General features: G+C 33.2%; 1 long non-coding RNA gene across 1 annotated transcript in view; it reads right to left on the minus strand.

The window, feature by feature from the left end:
- Positions 1 to 1137: 1137 nt before the first annotated feature.
- The window catches only part of LOC140623638 (uncharacterized), a 105809-nt gene continuing 93271 nt past the window's right edge, over positions 1138 to 13675 (minus strand). The window contains exons 2-3 of the long non-coding RNA XR_012023193.1: positions 3262 to 3343; positions 1138 to 1328 (exon numbers count right to left, since the gene is read on the minus strand). This is a non-coding gene — a long non-coding RNA (uncharacterized lncRNA). The remainder of the gene's footprint in view (positions 1329 to 3261; positions 3344 to 13675) is intronic.

Genomic DNA, 13675 nt, shown 5'->3' on the forward strand with positions numbered 1-13675 from the left:
AGTTACAGACCAAGATAGGATAAATATAAGAAACAGAGGGCTAATTTTATACAGTTTTTGCCTTAGATTTTCTATATAACAACATCTGCTTTCCTTACTATGTCAGAACTACCAAATATTATCCTAAAAACAAAATAAAAACATAGAATAGAGTCCTAGTACAGTAAAATTTCCTCCATAGTTAATTAGTCCTAGAAAAAAAAATCTCCCCTTTAGTCTTGCTCTTTTCAATACTATTACAGAATCATAAATCCTTTCTATTCCTTACATTACTCTCAGATACTGAAAAAAAACACATTGACATGGCTCTAATTTAGCTAGATACTGAACAGAAGTATCTGTGATGCTTTCTATATTGGAAATGATTTTTTGGAATTAATACTGTTAAGTAATTAAAGCATAGTCCCAATGAAAGCAATTTAGTGGGATTTCTCATGATGAATCTTTTTTGTTGTTTAGGCATTTTTCCTTATTTAGCATTCTTAGAGAATTGTTTCCAAGCATTATTTTCACTCTCTTTAATAGTCAATGAGTTTTTCTGCTCAGTCTAAAATATATCCTTGGTCTAAAAGGCAACAATATATCTCCACTCCACAGTAAATAATGAAGGTCATACTTAACAGTTTAAAACAAAACAAAAAAAGAAATGGTGTTGGGGGAAAGATTGTGAGTATATATAAAGTGCTGGCTCACTGAAGTTTCTTGTTTATGTAACAGGGTTTTTCTCAAACAGAAATGGGCCTGTGTTTACTGATCTCATTTCAATATAATAATTTATTTGCATGTATAGCTGAGAACTAACAAAATCTTTAGAAATCAAAACTCCTTTCAAATAAATTAACTCCTCTAAAGAAGGAGGGTGTTAATAAGCAGCAATTACTTCTATGTAAGCACTACAAAAGTGCAAAGGGATTTGATAGGTACCATTTTCATGATTAATGCTGCTAGGTCTTATAATCTATTTCTCTCATATAGTTTAGTTCTTCGTTTCTAATTTTCTGGTTCAAAGTAATAAAGCAAGTTAGTAAAAAGCTGGAGAAGTGACTTAAAGGGCAGTGTTACAACAAAACATTCTTGAATCAAAGGAGTTTGTTTGTTTATTTTTTTATTTAATTTTTTTTTTTTTTTTTTGCCAACATGATCCAAAAAGCCAAGAACTGTATCCTTCTGCTCTGAGGTGTGTAGTTTACTGTTTGTTTTCATTTCTGAAGAAGAGCAAAATTATTTTTTTTAAATGTCAGTTGTCACTTCAAGAATTTGGAACCATCCAAAACCTTTTCCTACTCCCCCAAAGACTTGCAGAACTTGGCTCAGAAACCACTCTATCACTGTAAAAATAAATGAAAAGATTGTGCATAATACCATAGAAATCCAAGTTAGTGGTGTATTGAGAGGGATCTGCTTTCCTATTCCCAGATGATTGAATTAAGGCATGAACTGCAGGGAATGCTTTCAAAATAACTCTGTTCATTATAGATGCTTTTGGAGAAAGAATCCAAAGTGTTCCAAATCCCAAGAGCTACTCTGCTACGCTGAGTGGCCTTTGGATTGACATCCATACTGGTCAATTTAAAACAAGCTCAAATCCCACAACAGCTCTGTTGGCCAGAATATTTTTATCGTAGAAAGGATCAAGAAATTGGCTTGAAATAAGTTGATCTTATATGAGAGCTACATTAAAAAAGGATATTTAAAATCCATGAATTAAGTGTGCACTCTATTAGGAGTGCAATCATGTCTTTGTTTATTGAGACAATGAGTGTGGACAAGACAGTAATAAAATGAATATATACTCTAGTTCTAAGCTCAGGCCCGGCATATAATAGAAGCACAAAAAATACACAACTATTAAGTAAAAAGTAAAAAACTTCAGGTGAAATTTTGTTTCTGGAGAAGAAATCAATCACAATTGAAATCACTTGTGAATCATTTGAGTTACTATATAAGATACACTGTTGGCTTGTGAAAAAAATTATCTTTAATTTCTACATCAAGATATAAGAAAATGAGTTTTGTCATAAAGAAAATTTGGAAGTAATGTAATACCACCTTATGGTCACAAGTCCTTTTCTATTCCAGAAATTCAAAATTCCTACTTTGTGTTTTTAGCTGTATCAGAGTGTACCTGCCAATAAACAATTTTGTTCCACTTTGACTCCTATTTCCTGTACCATAATTCTACTTTCCCTTTTCCTCACTCAATATAATAAACAAATACATATTCATCCTCACAGATTCAGAATAGCATGTAGGTGCAATTAGTTCTCTTCTATGATTCACTGATACTTGTTCCAAGAAATAGTTCCTATCAAAAATCAAATCCTTTTATCGAATTCATCAATCACTTACCACAGACTTGAAGGTGACACATTCTTAAGCTATCCTGCCCCAGGGGAATGTAACAATCTAAAGTTATTTCAAATTTCTCAAGATTTGTTCTCATTTTTATCCTTATATAGACAACATCTGGGTCATATGAGATTGGAAGAACTTGTAGAGAATTCCCTACACAGCTGTCTAAAAAGGCAAAGGGACTTGTTAACAGGAGAGGTAATCCAGTTCGAATAATTGGCATTTGCAAGGCATGGTTATATTATGAAGACTCAGCTTGGCTCTCACCCAACCTCACCTCCTATTGCATAGGCAAGGAATATGCACTAATATTGAAGAGCCACAAATCTCCATGGAAATAAAATGAATCTGGGTCATTTCTGAGTGTTAGTCTCTTCTATGCATAGAATAAGCCAAATTACTCTAGTTTACTTCATTGAGGGTGAGAAGAGAGGACTTAGAAGACTAAAGGAGAAAAAAGGACTACTTTTTTTTTAATAGGCAACTGCTTTTCATCTAAAAAACAGTCTGAACTTCATACCTTTCACTGCTATTAAATCATAATTTCCCCCATTGCATGAAAAGAAATTGTACCATGGAAGTAAATCAACTCATACCTGAGATGTAGCCATCAGAGTATTCCAACTTGCCCTACACTTTCTGACTGATTCAGACCTTGAACTCAGAAAGTTGAGTCTGTTTCTTCTCCTCACTTAACAGAAAGGCAAACATACTGTCAGCACTTGATTAATAAACAATAATATGAGGTCCTGAGAGGCAATTTGTGGTCCATCTCCTTGGCATGGCTCACCATGCAGTGATAGATCTGGCTGTCGTTCCCATTGAAATTATGGAAAATATCTGACACTTTACTTAAGTTAGTGGGGTGGGGGTGGAGTAAATACTCTATGTGAGGAATCACCAACTTACCAAGGAGTTATGTAGTGAGAAAAACAACTTCTTTTCACTGCTTGTCAGAAATAGTAAAACTGTACATAGCTTTTGATGAAACCTTGAGAGATAAATTGAGAAGGATTTATGTCATCAGTATCCAAATGTGTTTCTCCAAGGGATTACATGTTCCTTGGAGAATCAGAGACTTAAAAATCAATATGGCATTGCATGGTATCCAGTCAATTATTAACACCTACAATATGAATTACACTGTATAATTAAACTTTTTTTAAAAATACCAGACACCAAGTGCAAAGTATTTTCAAATAAATAGGCAACATGGACAACTTTTTCTCTCAGAACAAAGACATCTAATTGCCTCTACTCTTGTCTTGTTCAATGAGATTTAAGGAGCAGGGCTCTGGAAAGAAAATGCTCAAACTCATTGTGTTTTGTTGTCCACAGTTTCACTTAAGAAGCAACAAATAGATCATTCTTACCAGCATAACAGATGGTAAACATAGCAAATAAAATGTTAATTTATCAAGATACGACAATTTATCTAAAGTAAATACTATTTTAGAGGTGTCTGCTTCTTGGCCTAGGCCCTCCTCTTTTTCTATGAACTGTCTCTACAACTATGAGTTCATTTGATAGTATCTCTTGCTGTCCTCTGGATGCAACTATGTGGTCCAAGGGTGAGTACCTGTCCTGTTCAGATTTTCTCTTTCATGAATCAAAATGGGAAATATGGAATTCCAGTCAGTCAATTGCTTGTAGTGAGCACAGAGAAAGTGTCACTACAAAATTGGTGAAACCATTTCCTGTCATAAATGGAAAGAATAAGAAAGAAAAAACAGAAAGTGTTCAAAAAGAAGACACAAGAAACTACATACTGCCTGAAAGAGAATCAAAGCATGGTTGCCTTACTTTCTGATGTCATTCCCCTTTCTCATTTCATGTCCTTTAATTTCTTGAGTTCTATTTCATTGTAATAGACTTTTCTCCCTTTTTAAGGCTCACTTGAATGGATGCCTGACATACCAGAAAGAATTTCTCAAATATTTTTAAATTATAAATACTTGTGATGAGCATTCTATAAGGCACCGTGAGATAACTGGGAAATGAAATTTTCTACTCTCAAAGCAAATGTATTTTGAAGGAATTTGCAACACAGTTAGTTGTTAGTGCCATAATAAAAGGCACATGAGGTGCTTGAATCATAGATGAAAGTATCAATGCTGGAATGAGAAATGCTACAGTTGAATCCTACTACTTACTCGCTGTGGGTCTGCTAACAAAAAAGTGGTATAATAATAGTACCTACCCAGGAATAAATCCCACTTGATTGTGGTGAATGATTTTTAATGCTGGATTTGGTTTGCTAATATTTTAATGAGAATATTTGCATTTGCATCTATGTTCATCAGGGATATTGGCTGGTAGTTCTCTTTTTTAGTGGTGTCTTAATCTGGTGTCAGTATCACTATAATGCTGGCCTCATTGAATGACTTTGGATTTTTCCTTTCTTTTCTGTTTTTTGGAATATTTTGAGACTAGGTATTAACTCTTCCTTAACTGTTTGGTAGAATTGGCCTATGAAGCCCTCTGGTCCTGGACTTTTGTTTGCTGGGAGTTTTTTGATTACTGATTTCATTTCTTTGCTGGTTATTTTTCTGTTCAAGTTTTCTGTTTCTTTCTGTTTTAGTTTTGGTAATGTATATGTTTCTAGGAATTTATCCATTTCTTGTAGGTTGTTCAGTTTATTGGCATATAGTTTATCATAATATTCTCTTAGAATTGTTTCTATTTCTGTGGTGTTTATTGTTATTTCTCCTCTCTCATTCACAATGATGATGTTTATTTATTTGGGTCTTTTTTCTTTTTGATAAGTCTGGCTAGAGGTTTATCAATTTTATTAACTTTTTCAAAGAACCAGTATCTGGTTTCATTGAGCTGTTCTATTGGGTTTTTTCTATTTCTATATCATTTATCTTGTACCTACCTTTTAGTAAGTGTATAGTAAATGCTAGCTGTTATAATTCCAAAATAGCCAGAAGATATGGTAATTGTGACTTGGAGGGAATTCAGGGTTAGAGTTTACAGAAAGTGACACTGGAGATGAGTACTGAAAGACATATATATAATTTTGGAAGTAGAAAAGATATTCTAGGCAGGGAAATAGAAGCAGCAAAGATATAGAGATGTGGACATATGTGGGCTTATACACATTGCTTACAATAGAGCGTTGTAGGAGATGTGGACGGTAAAAGAAAACAAGCAGCAAAAGCTTTTTAGTGCCAAGTGATGGCAATTGAACATTATTCTGGAAAAAATATATCATCAAAGACTCACTTTTTAAAATTAGAAAGAAACACTACTGTCTATGTTTAAAGAAAACAAAAATACTAAAATATAGTAATAGGACAGAATGAAGACAATGAGGTCAGTTAGAAGGCTATTGCCGTGGCCCAGGAATTTCCCACTACCTACATGATGGTTCTTACATCAAGAGGAATAGAAAGGTGATCTCTGCATTTGAGGACCAGATGTTTAAAATACCTAGGCTTACCCAAAGGCCATTTTATTCATGAATTTCTACATCTAAAACATATGTTCCACTCTTTAACACCCAGTTCAAGATACCCAGGGGGAAGAAATCATCCAAAACTGAGCTTCCTATATCCAGGCCCTAATAATAGATAACAGATCTGCCTTAATGCCCCATATCCAGGATTTACCAGAAGTTCCTTAAACCGCACCTGGCATATCAAAGACTGGTAACTGGAAGGATATTTTATTTATTTATTATTTATACCTTGCTTTTTCCCAAGATGGTTTTCAAGCAATGTACCCTAAAGTATAAATAAGTACATCCCATAACCCTTTTGAGAATCCAAAAACTACAATAAAAAAAATAAAAAATAAAAAATAAAAAAGACACCTCTAAGTTACAGGCCCATCCTAGATTCCTGTGCTCAGAATGACACTCTTTGGAAAACTCATACAGAACTACATTTTTTGTTCTTTATAATGAGTAATGGCAAAAGGATAAAATGAAGGATTAGATGGGAGCTCAGCTAAACAAAAGATGAAAGAGATTAAGTTAGAGCCCAATGTCCAACAAGAAAATAGGGGAAGGAGGGAAACAGAATTGAGTTAGTGATCATTAAAAAAAAAAAAAAAAAACCACAGAGCTTTACAAAAGGGAACAAGTTAAAACCAGTCAGAAGGGAGAATATAAAAAATATATATTTTTAAAAAACTATAGGTAATATCATAAAATCGACACAACCAAATTCCCCATAAGTTTTTATTGTAGAAACTAACACCCTGATTCTAAAATTCTTGGGGATGTACATAGAATTAAAGTAGGCAAATTTTTAAAAAATTTTTACTTTAGCAGACTGAGACTACCTGCTTTCAAGATTTATTACTATGCTACTGTAGGCAGTGTAATATGATTAGAAAAATAGCCAAATATACCAATTAAACAGAATAAAGTTCATAATTTTATGTTTATGTGTAGTCAACTGATTTTTAACAAAGATGCAAAAGCAATTCAGTGGAAAAAAAATAATCTTTTCAATAGTTCTGAAACAACTGAACACTCAAATGCAAAAATAATAAAAGAATCTCAAATCATATTGTACATCTTTAAAATCTGAACTCAAAATGAATCATAAACTTAAATGTAAAACCAAACTAAAAAACTTATAGAAGAAACATAACAGAAAAATCTTTAGACCTTGAGGTAGGCATTAATTTAGGTATGACTCCAAAATCATGATTCATAAAAGAAAACGATAAATTATAATTTCTCAAAATTAAGAACTCCTGGTCTTTGAAAAGAAAGTGTTATGAGAGTGAAAAGAAAAGCAACAAACTGCAAAAAAAATTTACAAATCACATATCTTATAAAGAACTTGTATGTAGAATATGTAAAGAATTCTCAAAACTCAATAATTAAAAAACAAACAGTCCAATGATTCGAATGATCAAAAGATTCAAACGCATTTCAACAGAAACAATCGATGTATAGCAAAGTGCACATGAAAAGACATTCAACTTCGTTACTCATTAGGAAATACAAATTAAAACTACAATAATAACCACTACACACGTTTTGGGATGTCTAAAATTTAAGACTGAGTATACCAAATATGGGCAAAGATGTAGAAAAACTAGAACTCTCATACACTGCTGGTGGGAATGTGAAGTGGAACAGTCACTTGGGGAAATAGTTTGGTAGTTTCTTAAACCATTAAATATATACCTACTGTATGGTTCAGCAATCCACATATATGTCTTACCCATGAGAAATGGAAGCATATCTCCATATAGACTTGTACTTAAATGTTCATAGTAACTTTATTTGTAATAGCCAAAAACTGAAAATGCCAAATATATATATCAATTACCAGGTAAGTAGGTAAACAAATTGTAGTATATCTATCTATGCAGTGGAATATCACTCCGTAATAAAAAGAATAAACTACTAATACATGCAATAACATAAGTGAATCTCACAATAGTTATGCTGAGTGGAAGAACCCAGAAAAAATAAGAGTGCATATTTTATGATTCCATCTATATAAAATTCTGGAATGCCATTATTATATGCCAACTATACTTCAATTAAAAATAAATAGAAATAAAATTAAATAATAAAGTAAAATTCTAGAACATCAAACTAATTTACAGTAACAGAAAGCAGATCAGTAGTTTCCTGAAAATGGAGGGGTAGGAAGAAGCAGGAGGGAGGAATTACAAAAGTGAATCAAATAATGGGTACCTTCATTATCTTGATTGTGTAATGATTTCACGACTGTATGCCTGTGTGCACTTTAAACATGTGCAATTTATGTCAATTATTCCTCAAAAAGCTATTTAAAAATTAAAAATACAATAAGATACCACTATAAACACACACTGGAATGGTTAACACTAAAAAAGCTGATAATACCAAATGTTAACAAGTATTTTGAACAATCTGAATCCTCATCTTTAGCTGGTGATGGGTATAACAAACATGGTAACAACTTCTTTAGAAAACTCTTTGGCAGTTTCTTATGTAGTTAAAAAATGCATCTGCCCTATAACCTAACAGTTTCACACCTAAGCAATTACTCAAGACAAATAAAATCATTCATCCCTCAAAAAAACTTGGTGACATATAGCTGATATAACAGCTCTATTCTAGCCAAAAACTAGAAAACAAAACAATGGAATACTGCTTAGTAATTAAAAGAAACAATCTACTGATACATCTAATAATAGGTGATTCTTAAAAATATTTCGTTGATCAAGAGAAGCCAGAAACAAATGCGCACACATTTTTTTACTTACCTATTTGGATTTAGTTCAATAATAAGCAAAATTAATCTATGGTGGTAGAAGCAGAATAATACCTACCATCAAGAACAGGAAAGGAACAGACTGGAAAAGGGCAGGAGGAAAATATCTGGCATGATAAAAATGTTCTCTCTTCATTGGGTTTGGGTTCTGTGCATTTGTTAAAGTCATAGAGCTGTACAATGCAAATATGAGCACTTCACTGTATGTAAATTATAGTTGAATTTGTAAAAATGAAACATAATTTTAAAGGACTTGGAATCAACTGTATGCCATAAAATTAAATAATAAAGAAGTAAAAAGTCCTAGAAAAACACAAAACTATCAAATCTGAGTCGAGAAGAAATAGAAAATTTGAATGGATGTATAACAAATAAAAAGACTGAATCAGTAATTTTAAAACATACAATAAAATCCCAGGCCCAGATGGCTTCACTTGAATTTTATCAAGCATTTAAAGATTAATACAAATCCTTCACAAACTTCCAAAACACACAAGAAGGAACACTTCCTAATTCATTCTATGAGACCAGCATTAATCTGATACCAAACCAGACATATATCATAAAAAAGAAAATTACAGCCCAAATCTCCTATTAAAAAAGATGCAAAAATCCTCAACAATATCCTAGAAAATTAAATCTAACAATATACAAAAAGAATCATACAGCATGATCCAGTGAAATTTATCTTAGGAATACAAGGTTGTTTTGATGTCTGAAAATTAACTAAGGTAATATACCGTATTAATAAAATTAAAGTCAAAAATCACATGATCATCTCAATAGATGAAGAAAAACCATTTGACAAATGTTTTCATGATAAAAAAACTCAACAAACTAGAAATACAAAACTTCTTCAGCCTTATAAAACATCTATGAAAAACCCAGAGCCAACATTATAGTTAGTACTGAAGACTGAATCCTTTCCCTCTAAGATCAAAAAGATGAGGATTTCCATCTTACTACTTCTATTTAACATTAGAGTAGCCAAATCAATTGAGCAAGGGTGGGGGGAGGCAACCAGATTGTAAAGGAAAAAGTAAAACTATTTCAGATTTGCAGATAACATGATCTTATATATAAAATAATCCCATGAAATTCATAGGAATACTAGTACAACTAATAAACAAGCTCAGCAAGGTTACAGGATATAAGATCAATATGCAAGCAACTATTGTATTTATACATACTAGCAACGAACAATCCCAAAATAAAATTAAAAAAACAATTTCATTTACCATAGCCTCAAAAAGATAAAGCATTTGAAAATAAGTTTAACAAAATAATATGTCTAGTCCTCTGAAAGGTATACATATTGTTAAAAGAAAGTAATTAAAATCTAATTAAATGGAAAGATATCCCATGTTCACAGATCAGTAGATTTTAATATTGTTATGACTTACAGGTAAACACAATCTTTATCAAAATACAAGCTAATCTTCTTGCAAAAATTAACTTTTTACTTTGGGTAGTATAAATATTTTAACCTTGTTTTTCTTCCAATCAATGAGCATGGAATGCTTTTCCATTTCTTTGTGTCCTCTTCAATTTCTTTCAGAAATGTTCTACAGTTTTAAGAGTACAGATTTTTTATGTCTTTAGTTAGGTTTATTCCTAGGTATCTTACTATTTTTGGTGCAATTGCAAATGGGATAGATTCTTGATTTCTTTTTCTGCTGCTTCATTATTAGTGTATAGAAATGCAACAGATTTTTGCACATTGATTTATATTCTGCAACTTTGCTGAATTCATGAATGAATTCTAGCAATTTTTTGGTGGTTTTTTGAGTTTTCTACATAGAGTATCATGTTGTCTACAAATAGTGAAAGTTTGATTTGTTCTTTGCCAATTTGGATGCCTATTATTTATCTTTGTTGTCTGATTTCTAAGGCTAAGACTTCCAGTACTATGCTAAGTAGAAATGGTTAGAATGTTTATCCCCATTGAAGATGAGATTATTTGCAGATCTTTCATATATGGCCTTTATGATATTGAGGTATGTTCCACCTATCTCTACTTTGTTGAGAGTTTTTATCAAGACAGGATGCTGTATTTTGTCAAATGCTTTTTCTGCATCTATTAACAGGGTCATATGGTTCTTATCCTTTAGTTTATTAATGTGGTGTATCACATTGATTTTTGAATGTTGAACCACCCCTGCAGCCCAGGAATAAATCCCATAATTCTTTTAATGTACTGTTGAGTCCTATTTACTAGCATTTTATTGCGAAGTAATGATGTCAGACAGAAAATGATGCTGAAATCATTAAATAATCAGGAAATGTAAACAAAAATCATGAGATGCCACTTCATACCCATTAGGAAGACAGACAATAACAAATAATCAAAGAGTCAGATGATAACAAGTGTGGTGTGGATGGGAAGAAATAGGAACTCTCATACATTGCTCGTGGGATTATAAAATGGTGCAGCCACTTTAGAAAACAGTTTGACTGGTTCCTCAAAATGTTAAATATGGAGTTACCGTATAAGCCCGCAATTCCACCATGTCCTTATCCAGCAATCCATTTCCTTACTCAGCAATAAAAAGGGATGAAATATTGATACATGCTACATGATACATAATTCATATAGGGTCTGAAAAATAAAGCTAATCAAAGGTATGGGGGAAGATTATGCACAGTACTAAGTACATAAAAATGAGCAAGACAAGACTACATGGATGTAGCTCTTGAACCACTGCCCTTCAGCAACCATAATACAGATATTCTATTCACATAAACCTTTTAAAATGTTTTAGTGTAGCAAAACCCACTAGAAAAAAATCATAAACTAAGATTCAATTAGTAAGATTAGTTTTTGCTTAAAAGTGGATTTTCCATCCAGAAAGAGTGTATTCCTTTCAGGGCTTTTCTCCCATCGGACAGGAGTTGGTATTGCTTAGTACATATTGCAAAGCTAGATTAGCTAAATCATTTAATCAGTGAACCATCCATTTCTTTATTATATCATATAATAGGGAACTCACTGTCATTTCCATTCATTGCCTAAAACATTATATTATTCTAGAAACAGGATTGTGGGCATCTAGAGAGGCATTCTGGCTCAGGAATTACAGTGAGCAACAATGAAGTTAGCTCTAGCTATTAAAGTAACAGATGTAGTCATTAAGTTGATTGAGTCTAATGGGATACTCTTTGTTGGTACTAAGTACTTAAGTACTTAAGTTGGTACTAAGTTGGTATTCTAGGGTAAATCTCTTCCTACAGAAATCTTATGTGCTTAGTAATGCATTGCCATACAATCTCTGTTAAAAATTAATATTTTTGTAAAGATGTAAAGGGCACTTTAAAATCTTTTAGTACATAATGTTATTATTTTACAAATCAGTCAGTTAAAGATAGGCTACAAGTTCAAAAGAAACAAACTTGTTGATTACAGTGTTTGCCTACTGGGAAAAGGCAAATTCTGATCAACTAGAATTTGCAGAGTAGAGAACAGGCAGCCATACTAGGGTGATTGGAGTAAAAGCCAGGAGACTGGGGATATTGCAGATAAATGATCCGAATATACAAAAAAAGTTCATTCTATGGCCTTGCCTCAACCTACTTCAAGAGAGGGCCTAACTCCTTTCTTCTGGGGAGGTTCCTTAGTCAGGTGATACATCCGAGCATTATGGGTTGAAAGTCAATGTTACGTGACTTCTCTGGTTGTGAGGGTAATGCAATCCCTTATTTGAAGCCTGAGGTTTTTTTTTCCTCTCAACATTTTTCTAGGCTAAGGGGAAGCATGGAGTAATAACTTCTTGATTCCTTTGCCAACTTTCTCTAAGCCTCTGAGAGACTTCCTCGTCTTAAGGAGTAGACTGTTTGCAAATGATCTCCAAATTAAACATTCACCTTAGCTGTATGGTGGGGGTGTGGCCCTCTCCTGCATTGTTGAGAAGGAGCCAGCTCTTTGTATATGCTTTCTCTAAAGACCTGTGCAGTGAATTACTCTTACCTGCCAGATTTCTCATTGTCATAAGAGAACAAATGTCTTAAGTACTTGGAAACTCCAGTAATTGAGTTCTAAAATAGGTTCACATTCCAAAAAAATTAGTTCTGACTCAAGAAATTTAAAAAACACAAAATTTTTTAAATTAGATTACATCCAAACATATAATACACTTATTAAAATGCTTTTCACTCTCCTCCTCAATTCTCTTCCCTAAAATCTTCTAAGGGCTATCATACTCCAAATATAGAAAATTTATCTACCCCATTTCTTCACTATTTTGGTCTCTGTCATTCATGCTCAGATAAGACCTTTATCTAGGATGTACTTACTCACTGTGACATATCCTTCCCAAATACCCCCTGAAAGGCAAATTTGAGCCTCCGTTAGCACTATTATCTTGAGAATCTATCACAGTTTCAACCCCAGTTAACATTCCTCTCCATTCAGAAGTCTGAATAATCAGAACCTAATAATGTTTTTCAATACCTGGATATATTAGTATCCACTCAATAGTAGCCAACTTTGGCCACAGTGATGAATATAACCCTCTATACCCATTTCTAAGACTCCAAATTTTTCCCAAATGATTTAATCAGCAATTGATGGTCATCACATTCAGTAACACCAACATTATTTGCCTGTATCCACTTCACCACATCTGCTCTTTTTTTTTTTTAGATTTATTTATTTATTTTAGAGAGAGCGAGAGAGCATGGGCAAGCAGAGGGAGGGACACAGGGAGAAGAAGAGACCATCCCAAGCTGAGTCCGCCCAAGCACAAGCCCACAGTGGGGCTGATCTCATGACCCTGAGATCCTGACCTGAGCCAACACCAAAAGTACGTCACTCAATGGACTGAGCCACCCACAACCGCTCTTTTTAATGCTAATTTAGAGGCCACAGGAAAGGAATTTATTTGAAATCTGCTTCATTTAAAACATCTTTTTAAAAAATCTTTAAAACATCCCTTTTTCAAAATATACGGGGGAGGAGGGGTCATTTCATCTGTGGCATGGGGAATCTGTCCTGCTGAGAAGATGAAAACAATCTCTGCTTTTCTCAGCACCATCCAAGCATGCTGCTGACTGGCCTTCTCCCTGAAAGTAGTTGATTTGCATGATGAAGTACTTGG

This window comes from Canis lupus, chromosome 33 (genome assembly GCF_048164855.1).
Source record: "Canis lupus baileyi chromosome 33, mCanLup2.hap1, whole genome shotgun sequence".
Lineage (NCBI taxonomy): Eukaryota > Metazoa > Chordata > Mammalia > Carnivora > Canidae > Canis > Canis lupus.